Source organism: Camellia sinensis, chromosome 12, assembly GCF_055761805.1.
Source record: "Camellia sinensis isolate YWXY chromosome 12, ASM5576180v1, whole genome shotgun sequence".
NCBI classification, from domain to species: domain Eukaryota; kingdom Viridiplantae; phylum Streptophyta; class Magnoliopsida; order Ericales; family Theaceae; genus Camellia; species Camellia sinensis.
The window spans coordinates 122039518-122054605 of NC_138972.1; the positions used below are offsets into that span (position 1 = coordinate 122039518).

General features: G+C 31.3%; 2 pseudogenes; both read left to right on the forward strand.

The window, feature by feature from the left end:
* Window positions 1-15088, forward strand: part of LOC145789121 (mannosyl-oligosaccharide glucosidase GCS1-like) — a 377152-nt pseudogene that overhangs the window by 39111 nt on the left and 322953 nt on the right.
* LOC145804350 (protein STRUBBELIG-RECEPTOR FAMILY 6 pseudogene) lies at window positions 13653-14486 on the forward strand (annotated as a pseudogene).

Genomic DNA, 15088 nt, shown 5'->3' on the forward strand with positions numbered 1-15088 from the left:
TTTGCATCTTTAGTGAATTTTTTACATCATATATGGAGCTGATGTAATAAATTTTGTTACCTTTTTGGATGAAAGGTAGTCTGGGAGTAAAATGGGAAGGATTACAAATATGAAGGGCTAAAGTGGGAATGATTACAAATATGAAGGGTTAAAGTGAGAAAAATTGAACTTAAAGGGCTAAAGTGGGAAGGATTGCAAACATGAAGGACCAAAGTGGGAAGGATTGTAAAAATAAAGGGTGAAAGTGAAAAAAAATCAAACTTAAATGGGCAAAATGAGAAATGGGTAAAACTTTAAGGAGGCAAATAAACAAGAATTACAAAAATATGTTAGGTTGGTTCATATCTTGTCTTTAAGACCATTTTCAATGGTTCATCAAATTTAAATTTGATGAAAATACTCACTTTTTGTTGTTCCAACCTTTCACCAAAATTTTCATAAAATTTAGGATTTCTCAAATCTTTCATTAAATTGAAGATAGATGTGCCTTTTATTAAATCACTGTTCATATCTGTTAGAATTTTACCACCGGATGTCCCCTCAGATGACCATCTCAATATAAAAAATTTTGAAAAAATTACACTGGCCGGTCGATCAGCTAGACATCTGCTCGGTTGTTCGCCAGGTCGATCAGTGTTTCGATGAAGTCTTAAAAATCTCCGTTGGAGCACTTGATATCAAATTGAACTTTTATTCAAATTTGATGAAAAATAGATGAACTGTTGGAAATGTTCTAACTACTTAACAAATGTGAACTAACATTATTTCATTCGTAAAATTTTTTGTTACATTATTAGTTGCGAGTATCATGTGAATAACTTTTTATATTAAGATACTCTTTTCATGCAAAATTTTTCACAAAAATAATATGATAATGTCATTTTTATAAATAAATTTAAATTTATGAATTATACCTGTTTTGTTTTAAAATGAAACATCTATATATCAAACCACATTATAATAAACTTTTTATTCATAAATCATTATTTCTTATACCATATATCAAACCACATTATAATAAACACACACATACACACACATAATTTAAAAACTCTTTAGTGTGTTTTTTTTTTATCAAATGTAACACATAAAAACTCCTTATTGTATTTTTTCAAATGTAACACTCTAATATAACACTTCAATGTAACACCGAAAAACCACATTAACAGAAATGTAAATTTTCATGTTCAACACCAACACTTCAGCCACCAATTCCTTCAAAAAGAATCTTTTATACCTCACATTTCCATTCTCATTCCAAAAATGTATCGGAAAATTAGAAAAATAAATCAGAAAAAGGCATTTACTTAAACTCAAATGATATCAAATCAAATGAATACAAATTTTTAAAACAAAAATGACTAATTGGTTCATAAGAAAACTCTTAGAATTAAATGGGTCAACATTCCCCCGTATGAGATTTGTGAGTAAATTTTTCTTTATTTTTAAAATCTCAAAAGAAATAATTTAATTTATCAATATAAAAAAAGTAATTAATTAGATCCCAAACCATGATAAAAGCCAATCACTTCCACCTCACAAAATGCCTCTTCACTAACACAAAAATTCCTCCATTGATGATGTTCACCGTAATTTTTTGGTATTATACTAATGAACACAACTATTCTCTTTCAAAACTCAACACTGTATCACAAGTCTATTAGGGTTCAACACGGCCTTTTCATGGGGTCCACTCCAACTAACTTTTAAGATTTGAAGCCAATTATTCATGTTAAAATTAATCTAGAGGACATGGCCAATGCTGGGTAATTCTAGTGACACTATGCAGAAATCTTTGGATCGAATTTTAAGCTTGTTTGTGACATATGGCTGAATTTCACTGGAGTTAGGTGGTGAGTCCCTTCCTTTAAGTTGGGTTAAATCAGGCTGGCAACTAGTTACCATGGGACTTGAGTCCATCGATGCAGTGATGACACATTAGAGTATCCCTTTTTTTTTTTTTTTTTTTTTTTTTTTTTTACGTTTACAATATAAAAAAAAATGGCTAATCATATAATTAAATTCTATTTGTAAGTATCCAGTACGGATACAACATGTTTGTTAAATTATCTATGCTTTATAGTCTCAAAATAATTCAAAATGAGAATTTTTATTTTTTTAATTTTTTTTTGCAAAGTATATATTTATTTACGGCAAATTACAAACACCCTCTCGAGGTTTGCCTATTGTGGATCAATCTTAATAATTTGAATTATTTATCTTACAAGGCTTGTTGAGTAGATAATTTATACAAAAAATTAAGTTAATCGAATATTGTTTGCCACATGATGGGAACAAAAAAAAAATGAAAAAATGTATGGCATGCATCATTTTAGGAATTGGTAATTTATTTATTTATTTTTTTTAAATGTGATTCTATCGTGTGGATATTGATATCTGATTAACGTGATTTTTGGTATAGATGATTTACTTAAAGGGTCTTACAAGATGAACGATTCGAATTATCGAAATAAACTCACAATAGACAAATTTTACCGTGCAGGCTATACCCTTTCAAAATAATTTTTGTTGTTTACTTTAGGGTAAATTACAAATACACCTCTTGAGGTTTGCTTAAAATACAAATTGCCCCCTGTAGTTTGGAAAATTACAAATACCTTGTTGTCAGAATTTTTTATTTAACAAAATTAATTGAAAAAGTTAAATTTCTAATTGTTAATCTATACAATAATAAAATTTTCTGAATTAGTAATTGAAATAAAATTTTAACATTATTAAAAACTGTTAATTAACTTAATGATTTATTAATAAAAGGACCTATTTGTTATGAAATTAAAAACCTTAGGGGCCATAATGTAATTTATAGAACTATAGGGAGTAATTTATAATTTAAGTAAATCTCAGGGGTATGTTTGTAATTTATCCTTTACTTTATTTATTAACTAGTGTTAAGCTTGTGATCTGCATGGCTAATGCATATATATTTTTGACATATTCATTTTATCTTAATAAAATACAATAAAAATCACTGTATAGTACATAATAAACACAAAAGATTAAAAATTATGTGAAACTTGATAATGCAAGGATAAATTGTAAATCAGTTAAACAAATTAAATTATTTCAAAATTAAATGCAAATCAATCCAAATAATAATGCAACTAAATATACACCAATTTTTCATCCATTTAAACCAAAAGTAATAATAAAAATTGTTTGATGATGAAATATCATTACATTTATTTTATACGTTCAAAGTTTTTTGCAATAGTTGCCGAATATAACAGGCCACTAAACAACAGGGGAAAAAAATTAAAATTAAGTTAAATTATGAGTAAGAAATTAACAAAACAGAAACAAATTATATTAGTAGTCCCTACATTTTATCTGTTATATCATTTCGCTCTCTACACTTTTAATTTAATCAATTTTGACTCTTAATTTTAAATTTTGTGACTCTTAATCAATTACTCCTACTATTTCCAAATTTATGTAGACATAAAGTTACAAAAATTCCACGTCTCTTCCATTTTATAATTTTTTTTTCCAATCTAAAGAAATGTACTCCATTAATTGGTCTTCCCTTAAAAAAATACTTAAACTAAGAAAAAAAATATACGCATACATACTTTGATTTTCAAATAGCCACATGATCGGTAAAACTTCTAAGTAAATTCTCTTATATTGATAGTAAAAACTCTTTTCGATTCCTCTTACATTGTACTAAAAATTCCTTAGGATTCCCTTACGTCATTATAAGAAGGATGTCAAACCCAAGATTATCATCACTTTTGTTTTATCTTTAGGAGAGAGCTTGGTGCTCTTGTTGTGCTAGAGCTAGATTTCGCCGGCTATAAAAATAATATTTTTGTATTTTGCATTTTTTTCATTTATACAAAAATAAGTATAAAAAAACTTTATTAAAAAAAAAAAGATATATACAAAGAAATTGGCTAAAATAACCCAACAACAACTCGTATTAAATAGAGAATATGAATATCCATGCGTCATTTAAAATATGTGGATCATATTCATAATTTAATTTGCACAATTCGCTTGTTTTGCAAACTAAAATCTCTGAATAATTTTTTTTGTATTTCTATTTTTTTTCCCCATATACTTAAAGAATTATGTTGTGATTGTGTTTTAAAGAAGAAAAAAGAAAAAGAAAATTAAGGACCTAATATGCCGCTCTCTTCCCATTGTTATATTTGCTAAACTTTTTAAATATAATTATAGAAGTCTTTGAAGTTTGGTGTGTACAATCATGTAGATTATGATTCCAGTTAGAATAAGGTAATTCTAGGAATAATAATCTCAAAATTTAAGGAAGCAATACTTATAAATTTTGGTAATGATTTAGAGGATTTAAAAATTGCCTTAATTTATATAAATTATATTTTGAGCTAATCATAGAATGACATGTGTCTTTTAAGTGTTATAAAATTCAAAAAAATTGAAAAAATTGGGGTGAGACTCTCAACTTCAAAGAGGCTACAACACTTTTACTTAAATTATATAATAATAATATGATTTTATCATCTACCAATACTCTATTAATTTAATCGTTTACACGAATGATTTGTTCGATAAATTTTACAAAATAAATTATTTACAAATAGAGATAACATGAATTGCATTGTGATGGAACTAGCATATCACCCGTGCTATGCATGGAATAAAATAATATATAATTTATTAAAAATACGATAATTATATTTAAATTTTTTATATTTTGTCTCTCGTAAATAAAATTTTATATATAAGTTTAAGTGTTTTGTTTCAAATATTCCTTTACTATAACATATAGTATAAATAAATTAAAATTGTTGTATTAACAATTAATAATTAAAATTATGCTTTGTTATAAAAAAAATGACATAGTTCTAATATTTCACTATTTTAGAATAAAAATATATGAATTTTAAAAATTGGTCATATTGATTTTTGAAAAGGAAATAATTAAATAAATTTTAAAAACTTAATGAGTAAGAAATACTCATCGTAAAAAATAAAATTTCTAAATGCTCTACCATTTAATAATAAAATTGGTTGAATTATTTATTGAAATATAATGTTGACATCAATAATAGTTGTGACTTGATTTATTGGTAAAATGACCATTTGTTATGAAATAAAAAACTTCAAGGGACATGATATAATTTTTAAAATCACGTGAAATAATTCATATTTTAAATAAATCTCGGATGTGTATTAATAATTTATTCATTTATTTAACTACCTAAAAAAAATAACTCAACATGTTTTATCTATAACTTTTTTTTTGTTTTTTTGTACATATAATTAACACATACAAGATAGAATTAGAAATGAGTATATTCGGGAATGGATAGGAGTAGCACCGGTAGAACATAAGTTGAGAGAAAATTGATTGAGATGGTTTAGTCATATTCAACGGAGACCAACAAAGGCAGTAGCAAAGAGATGCAATGTTATAACGGTAGATGGAAGTGTTAGGGGATGGGGTAAGCCTAGAATAACGTTGGTTAGCGTTGTAAATAGAGATATGGATCTATTTAATTTGACTAACGAAATGGCCTTTGATAGGGCCACGTGGAGAAGAATGATTCATGTAGCCGACCCCATTTGATGGGACTTAAGGCTTGGTTTGGTTTGGTTTGGTTTATAATTAACACATAAGCCGTGTCACGGTATTAGAAAGGATTTGGCTTTTTTTTAAGTTGTTATTTAATTTGAGAGAGCGTTTGGATTTAGTAGGTCTATTTTAGAATCGATTCTGATGATTTGAACTGTTCATTTTTTAAAACTCTTCAATTAAAATATTCATATAAAAAATTAAGATAATTCAATATCAGTAGCTATATATTTAAAGCATATTTGTTTAAAAAAAAATAGACGACAAATATAATTTTAAAAATAATTATCTATTTTTTATAATATAAATTTAATTTAAATATATAACAATTAATGTCTAACCATCTTAATTTTTTATATAAATATTTTACCTAATAATTCTTAAAATAAAAATCATTGAAATTATGTAAATTAGGCGCGGATCACTTCTTCCTCTATATTGAAATTATGGAAATCATATTTTACCTAAGCAAGCTGATTCATATTTTACCTAATAATTCTTAAAATAACAATTAATTCTCTTTCAAAACACACAGCTTTTGCCTTTCCATTCTCTATCTCTCTCTCTCTCTCTGTGTCAAACATGGCCGCACAGAATTCCAAGTTCAAGCGTTTCTCCGGCATCCTCCGCTGCCTACTCTGCATCGACAGCCTCCCATCCGAGCCCACCACTGACATCCCAACCACCACCACCGACATCCCAACCACCACCACCACCACCCAAGTCACCACCCAAGGCAAGACCCCAGGAGTAGTCGCAAGACTCATGGGTCTAGACTCACTCCCAGACCCTAAGAAGGCTTTCGGGAGAAAGGAAGGTCATAAGGGAAAAGGTGGAGTTTCTGTGTTTTAATTTGTTTCTGTGTTTCTGTGTTTACATAGCTAAGTGTAGTTTCTGTGTTTTAATTTGTTTTTAGTTTGGTAGTTTCTGTTTGAGTCTACGGAATTCGGGGATGGTGCTGTCATAGCATCATGCTGTGACAACAAACAACACCGTTTGCTTGATTACTTTTTTTTCTCGACTTTGTGCAATGTGATTTCAATTTCACTTTCTTTTTAATTCATTTTTAAACAAAGATGTGAGCCTCTCCGCAAAAGTTAAATAAATAAATAAAGTAATTCACATCTACTTAAAAATTGACAAATAAATTAGGAATACATTCCCTGATATTTAGTTAAAATACATATTGTCTCCTGTAATTTTAACCATTGATAGAGGGAGGACATTGGGTTAAGGAAAACTCATCTAATGATGATGCAGGTTTTTTGAGGCCCAAGTCTAGAGAGCCCAAACAAAAAGCTAAGGAGATTACTAGGAAAATGAGAGGAAGTTTACGCGGTGAGCCGATGGATTTGCCCTCCATACTTAAGGGATATGCTAGGGAAGAGAGCTCATATAATGTGTCTGGAAGTGAATCAGAATTGACAATATCGACTCTCAGAAAGTCCTTTCACTGGAGTAACCGACCTAGACCTTCATCATTGCTTTCGACTGAGTCATTTGTAAGTAGGGAGGCCAAGAAGAGATTCTCAGAGAGGTGGAAGATGTCCCAAAGGTATCAGAATGTTGGAGCAGTTGGTAAGGCCAGCAGGCCAGAGAATTTTTATCCAATGACTGGTTTGGATGGATCCAGTGACAGATTTGTTAGCAATAATGAAATTGCTGAGTGGGATAGTCCTTTGGATATTAGTCGTAGGGATGGTTGGAAGGATAGTATCAGAATTTCATCTAGATTGAGATCTTTTGCTACTTCATGTATTAGCTTTGGTGGCCCTAAAACAAACATGCAATGTGAAACTCTTGACCAGGACAGTTATTTGATGGCTGGAGAAGCCATGAATCGGGGTAAAAATAAGGCAATCAGGAGAAATTCCAATAAGAAAGAAGATTGTTCATCCGGAAAAATAAGATCCAACAATAAGAAATCTCAATCCTCTCGCCGCACCTATCGTGATAGTATTGATTCCTTTGGGGAAGAGCAATTTAACCTATCTCAGGTGGAGATCAACCTTGGAAAGAAAGATCCTGCAGAACAGAAGTCTTTAGTTTCTGATATGCGGACTCATAACATCAACGGTAAAAGTTCAATTAATGATGCTGAGGTGGATGGTGGACATGCGGATATGTATTCTGAATCTCTTGATGAGGAGTTGCCCTCAAAACCAGCATCTTGTTTGTCAGGAAATCTTACTTCTTCTACCCCTGGTCCAGAGGATTCAAAAGCACAGGTTTGATTTACTTGACTAATAATCTTTCAATACTTGTTGACACAACATAGATGCAGTATTAATATCTGTGGTGGTCTTTTCCCCTTTCTATACCCATACCTTGTGAGGCAAAATAGTTCAATTTGCTTAACATTTATTTTATTGTCATTTGTAATATGGTTGTATTTGATGAACTTGTGCATTGCTTGCTTGTTGTCCTTAATGTTTGTTGGATTTTTTTTATTGTGTACAGAGCATCAATATCTCATGATAAATAATTACATTTTTTTATAGGTGCATTTTATTGTATCTTGCTATATGTTTAGATACATGACATGTATAATTTATGCACTACGTTGATTATTTATTTATTTTTGTTTTTTAGAATGGTCAACTTTTCCTTTAAAAAGTTCATATGCTATTGCTTCAAACTTCAAATATACATTAATATTAAAGAGATTGATTAGAAACTTTCTATTGCTCTTTGAGAATGGCAATAGGGTACGCTCTGGGTTGATCATCCCTCCCTCAATCTTATCATGGAATAGAGGTGATCATTGCAGGAAAATTGATTTTTAGCGGCTATAAGCCAGAAAACGCCGTCATAAGTTATAGCGACGTCTAATATTTTCGTCGCTAATACGGCCACTGTAATAACTACAACATTTTTAAAACGCCGCTAAAAACATTAGACGGCATTTTAAAAAATGCCACAAAAAACTTTAACGCCACTGCCATTTCCGTCCCAAAATAATGTATGACATCATGATGACGTCATTTAGTGGCGTTTTTTTGAAAAACGCCGCTCTTTTTTTTTCCTTATTCTGAAATACAGCATCATAACACGGCCAAAAAAATTTAACTAAAATATGGAGTGTACCTTTCCGTCATCAAACTGAGCCTGATAAACACATCCAATGGACCCCTCGCCGACAAGAGTTTCAACACTAAAGCTGTCTGTAGCCATCTCAGGTCTGCTATTTAATATGATATAGCATTTACTGGAGGTGTATGGACTTTCTTGGGAACAATGGGAACAATGGGTTTCCTTGAGAAATTATCTTCATCAAATGATTTGTGACGATCAATAGGTGGAGGTCTTAGGTTTATTGAGGCTGAAGTTTCAAATGTTTTTGTGATGACTGTGGATGGTGTTTGAATCGCTTCAAAAATGATGCCATAGAGTTAAAAATACCAAAAAAAAAAAAAGAGAATTCAATACATTTTTTGTATTTTACTTATAAAATGAACGGTTCAAATCATCAAGTTGAACTCCAGTTGGGCCCACAATGAGACAACTAGGCAATCCAATTGGTTTTTACTGACATAAGCGACTTCCAACAGACAAATAAATAATTATGTGTACCGAATTATTATATAAGAAAAAAGACTTTTTTTATACAGTAATTCGGTGCACATATCAAAGTTTCAAGATAGAAGGGACATACCCGGCACCTCTTTCCTAAGAGTTAAGGTTGAGGTTGAGAAAGGATGAAATCTGTTGGATTTTCTTCTTTGATTGAGTTTAGGTTCCATTTTAATAAGGTTGATCTTGGTGAAAATCGATGCCAATTTGGTTCCAATATATGAGCATGATTTATTTTATCAGTGCACTACAAAAATTTACAAACAATTTAATCAACTTCAATGCCTAAAACTTTTTAAACATTAAAGGGCTAAGTTTACTTCAGATTAATTACACAAATGGTCTCTAATCTAAGCGTCTTATGTCATTTTGATCCTTAATGTTTCAAATGTATCAATTTAGTCTCTAACTTATTAATTTTGTCACTAAATGGTCCCTACCTCCTCCCTGTACAATTGATAATGGAAGTAAGGCCATTTCGTCAAACCACCTATGACACTAAATAAGTTAGGGACTAAATTGACACGATTAAAAATATCGGGGACCGAAATAAAAACAAATCACATTCTTTGGGGGAGTATTTCTTCTCGTTTTGCTGATTTTTAAATATGGTTTGACGAAAATACCCTTAATTTTGTTATAAATTGTAGACGAAAACAGAGATAGGAACCATTTCGTAACAAAAGTAATACATTAAGGACCAAATTGACACATTTAAGACATCAAAGACTAAAATAGGATGAGATGCATACTTTGGAGACTAAAAAAATAATTAACCCTTTTACTTTTATTTCTTAAATTATTATTATTATTTTTTATTTCATCTCTAAATTATTAATTTTATCTATATAGTCCTTCAACTTTCTAATTTCAATTTTAATTGAAGAAAATTATATATATCAGTAATTGTTAAAACCTAATTTGACGAGTAATTAGATCATTATAGAATTTGAATAACTTAAATCATATGACCAAACCTTCATTTTTCTTATTATTTTGAACAAATTAAACCTTAGAGCATTTGATGAGTGTTTGGTGGTATGATTTAATTTGTTTAAATTGTAAAATTATATTTTTGCCCATTAAGTTAGACTTTGACCGTTATTGATTTGGACTGGCATCTCCAACTGGATCATATGAATTGACTTTAGAGACTATAGAAATTAAGTAGATGAAATTATAGTTCAATAATGAAATAGAAAAAAGGACGATAGTTTAGGAGATGAAAGTTTAATTAACCCAACATGAAATAAGTGAAAACCTAGTTACCTCAGAGGCAATTTGAAGATAATATAGACATTCTGCATTGTTTGGATCTATATTCATATATTCACCATAGCAACTTTGTTTATGCTGTGTTTGGTTGGGGGATTTGAGGAGGGATTTGGAAAAGGAAATGGAAAAGGTAGGTGAAATGTGAATAAAATATACCTACATTTCACATAGTTTCACACATCTTTTCCCTTTCCCTTTCCAAATCCATCCCAAAATTCTCCAACCAAACACAGCGTTAGTCGACTGCAAAAGCACATATAAAAATCACATTGTATTTATAATTGTAAGATATGAAGTGAGGTTAATTATGGTAAAGAGTAAAATAATCTTTTGTGTAAAAGCACAATCCCAAGGATGAGGTATTTGGCAAAGCAATGATGAAAGCAAGGGTTTTTTTGTAGGGTTAATTATATTTTTGGTTCCTAAAGTATGAGTTTTGTGTCATTTTGATTTTTAGTGTTTAAATTGTCAATTTGGTGCCTAATGAATAAAATTTCAATTTGATCTTCAATGTTTAAATTGTGTCAAATGGTGAAAGAAAGAGGCCTAATGCACCTATTTATTACACCAGTGCTGATTCCTATATTTTCTTTTATATCTTATTTTAGTTCCTCTAATTTTGCAAAAGGGTTTTGTTAGGGTTTGATAAGAGCAACGATGGGGAATGCTCTCTTAACTTGTTCTATTCCCACATCGAGATATTAGAACATAGTTTTGTCCTATTTAAAGAGCCACCAAAGAGGTTAATATTGCTGGGCTTGGTAACGCGAGCGTGTGACTCAAGTGAGGGCATCAAAGTGGTTGGAAGTTGGTCTGGACCAGCAGGCTGTACCTGATGGAGTTATTTGCTGGCCCGCCCATTCCAAGTAAGGAGTTGGGCGAGGGGCCTTGGGCGAAGGCTTGAGGGATCTCGGTTCCTAGAGAGGAGGGCACAATGTTAGTTAATTTACAGGTGGAAGGGACACAACGACAGGTTGGTTAACCAGGTGAAAGGATTGCTTACAGGTGGAAGGGACACGACGACAGGTTGGTTAACCAGGTGAAAGGATTGCTGAGGGATCTAGTTAATTTACAGGTGGAAGGGACACAACAACAGGTTGGTTAACCAGGTGAAAGGATTACTGAGGGATCTAGTTAATTTACAGGTGGAAGGGACACAACAACAGGTTGGTTAACCAGGTGAAAGGATTGCTGAGAGATCTAGGATGGCACAACAACAGGTTGGTTAACCAGGTGAAAGGATTGCTGAGAGATCTAGGATGGCACAACACCAGGTTAGTTAATTTACAGGTAGAAGGACACAACGCCAAGTTAGTTAATTTACAGGTGGAAGGATGGCTGAGTAATTAGCTGAGAATTTATTGGGAATTCACTGAGTAATTTACAAAGCAGTGAATACCTCCCGCTCTTGTCGGTGGATGGATTACGGGCCGGCCGGTGCTCCTCAGGTCCATGTCTGCTGGGCCGTTCTCAATATGATAACCACTTTTTTGTGTGTGTGTGTGTGTTTTTTTTTAACACTTGGGCCCAACATCTGATTTACATTTTCCTTTCCTTGGGCCAATAATATCTGGTCACTTACCCTTCTTGGTGGCCAGTCTCTCTCAATAACAGCCACTTTTTATTTTATTTTATTTTATTTTTTATAAACTTTTTACATTTTTTTTATGGCCCAACTCCCTAAATGCATTATTACTTTTCCTAATTACGAAAATGACAACCATTTTTTTTGGTGATTCTATTTGCACTTAAAAAATAATTGAATACATCTAATTAAATTTTTGAAATTTTAATTCATATTGTATGTTAATTTAAATTTACTAATAAAGAAAACACATATTAAATCCTAAAATAAAATATCTTTTTTTTCATGGCACACCCTAATTACTTATATGTATTCTTTAGATTCAAGCCTCTTATCTTCTTTCCCAAATTTCAATTATTTTATCTTTTTCTTTCTCACTCTAAAATTCCAATTCACCTTACCAAAACTTACCATTATCAACACTATTGTTTCTTTTTGTGTTGTTACATGCAAATAGAAGAAAGTGTGAGCAAAATCAAATAACGAACGAGAACAATAATCAAAACTATTTTTTGAAACAATCCATCAAAGGTGATGTAAGTATTCACATAAATATTGAATTACAATTATTAATTTTTGTGTTTAGGGTATTATTTAGATAAAAGAAAAAACTCTTTAAAATTGCATTTCAATCTGAAAATACTTCGTTTAAAATTACATTTTACAACTTATGATTTTTTCACAGCCAAAACAAAGTTTCACTTCAAAAAAAAAAAAAAAATCAAATTGCATTTGGCATCTTATAATTTTCTAAAAGGATTAATTTTACTATTTATTCTAAAGATAGATGTTCATGATTTTGTGTATTTTGTTCATCAATTATCAATTTGATGTATGTTCGTTCTTACACTATCAATTTATTGTTAATCAATTTGTTAAATTAAATAGTTAAAATAGATGATAAAAAAATCGTTAACTAAATATAAGCAATTTTTTTTTTTTGGGGACAAAATAAATATTTTACATTCGGACAGTAAAAAGAAAAGTAATCATTTGGTTAAGGCACAATCCTCAAATTGAGAACAATTAATTGAGTTAGCTTAATTATTCACGTTTATAAATGTCTAATTGGGAGGTGAGAAAATTAATTTTTATCGCAGACAATTAACAACAATGATTGAGATCCAAATGGGGTCACGGGGGTCTTCAAAAAAAAGGAGTACCAAGCATTTTTCGACAACTAATTAAGATCAAGGGATCAATTCTAATTAAAGACAAAAAAATAATACCTATGTTTGGTTTGGAATTTTCTGAATTCGATTTTTTAGAAATTGAATTTTTTATTTTTTAAATTTTTTTTGTTCTTAGTGAATATTTTTAAAATTTTAAACATTTTTTTAAATATTTTTTTAGATGCACCTCACTTAGATGTATCTAAAAAATAAAAATATTTTAAAAAATTAATAAATACACAAGAATACAAAAAATGTACTGAATTCTAATTTTTTTTTTGGTATTTTTAACTCTGTGGCATCATTTTTGCTGCCATTCAAACTCCATCCACAGTCATCACAAAAACATTTGAAACTTCAGCCTCAATGAACCTAAGACCTCCACCTATTGATCGTTACAAATCATTTGATGAAGATGATTTCTCAAGGAAACCCATTGTTCCCATTATTCCCAAGTCCATACACCTCTAGTAAATGCTATATCATATTAAATAGCAGACCTGTAGATGGCTACAGACAGCTTTAGTGTTGAAACTCTTGTCGGCGAGGGGTCCATTGGATGTGTTTATCGGGCTCAGTTTGATGACGGAAAGGTACTCTCTTGAGTTTAATGCTTACAGTTTCTTAATCTGTTGGTGAATAGTATATTTATTTATGACAGATAATTATGTTCCTGCAACATGGAAAATTTGAAGTAGGGAAGAGTGTTTAGTTGTAGGGATCATCATTCATTAAGAAACATCTATGTCAAACATGCACATGCTTTGCTTGTACTACTTGAATTGTTAATTTTGAAGACCAAGAGGAGAAAAAAAGGAAAATAAATTCACCAGAGTGGCTTCCATAATACTATACAATGCCCCTTCCCTTATTTCTTTATTGTCCACAATTCCCGATGGGCATCTGAACAAAAACAGTTTGAATGAACCATTTTTTTGGGTTTCTTTGACCTTTCCTCATTTTTCACCCAGTGGTCAAATCATTTGTTTAATGATTTCACCTTTCATGTGTTTTGATGATATTACAGGTTCTTGCTGTGAAGAAAATAAATTCATCTGCTCTTCCAAATCACTTGTCTGAAGATTTTATGGATATAGTTTCAGACATATCCCGGTTGCGGCATCCAAATATAACAGAGCTTGTTGGTTATTGTTCAGAGCATGGACAGCACCTGCTGGTATATGAGTTCCATAAAAATGGTTCTCTTTATGACTTCCTCCATCTCTCAGATGAATTTAGCAAGCCATTGACCTGGAAAAAACGTGTCAAGATTGCTTTAGGGACTGCACGTGCACAAGAGTAAGTTGAAAGAGAGATTGGAGAGCAGTTGACATCTTAACTTGTTCTATTCCCACATCGAAATATTAGAACATAGTTTTGTTCCATTTAAAGAGCCACCAAACAGGTTGATATCGCCGGGCTTGGTAACGCAAGCCTATCACTCAAGTGAGGGTATTAAAGTGGTTGGAAGTTGGTCTAGTCCAGCAGGCTGTCCCTGATGGGGTTATTTGCTGGCCCGTCCATCCTAAGGTAGGAGTTGGGCTTTGAAGAATTGCTAGAAGCAGGTTACAGGTTTACAGGTGGAAGAATTGCTGGAAGCAGGTTACAGGTTTACCTCCCACTCTTGTCGGTGGATGGATTGCGGGCCGGCCGGTGCTCCTCAGGTCCATATCTGCTGGGCCGTTCTCAATATGACAACCATTTTTTTGTGTTTTTTTTTTTTTTTAACACTTGATATCTGGTGGCTGCCCCTTCTTGGTGGCGTGTCTCCCACAACAACAGCCACTTTTTTTTATGAACTTTTTTCATTTTTTTTATGGCCCAACTCCTTAAATGCATTATTACTTGCCCTAATTATGAAAATGACAACCATTTTTTTTGGTGATTCTATTTGCACTTAAAAAA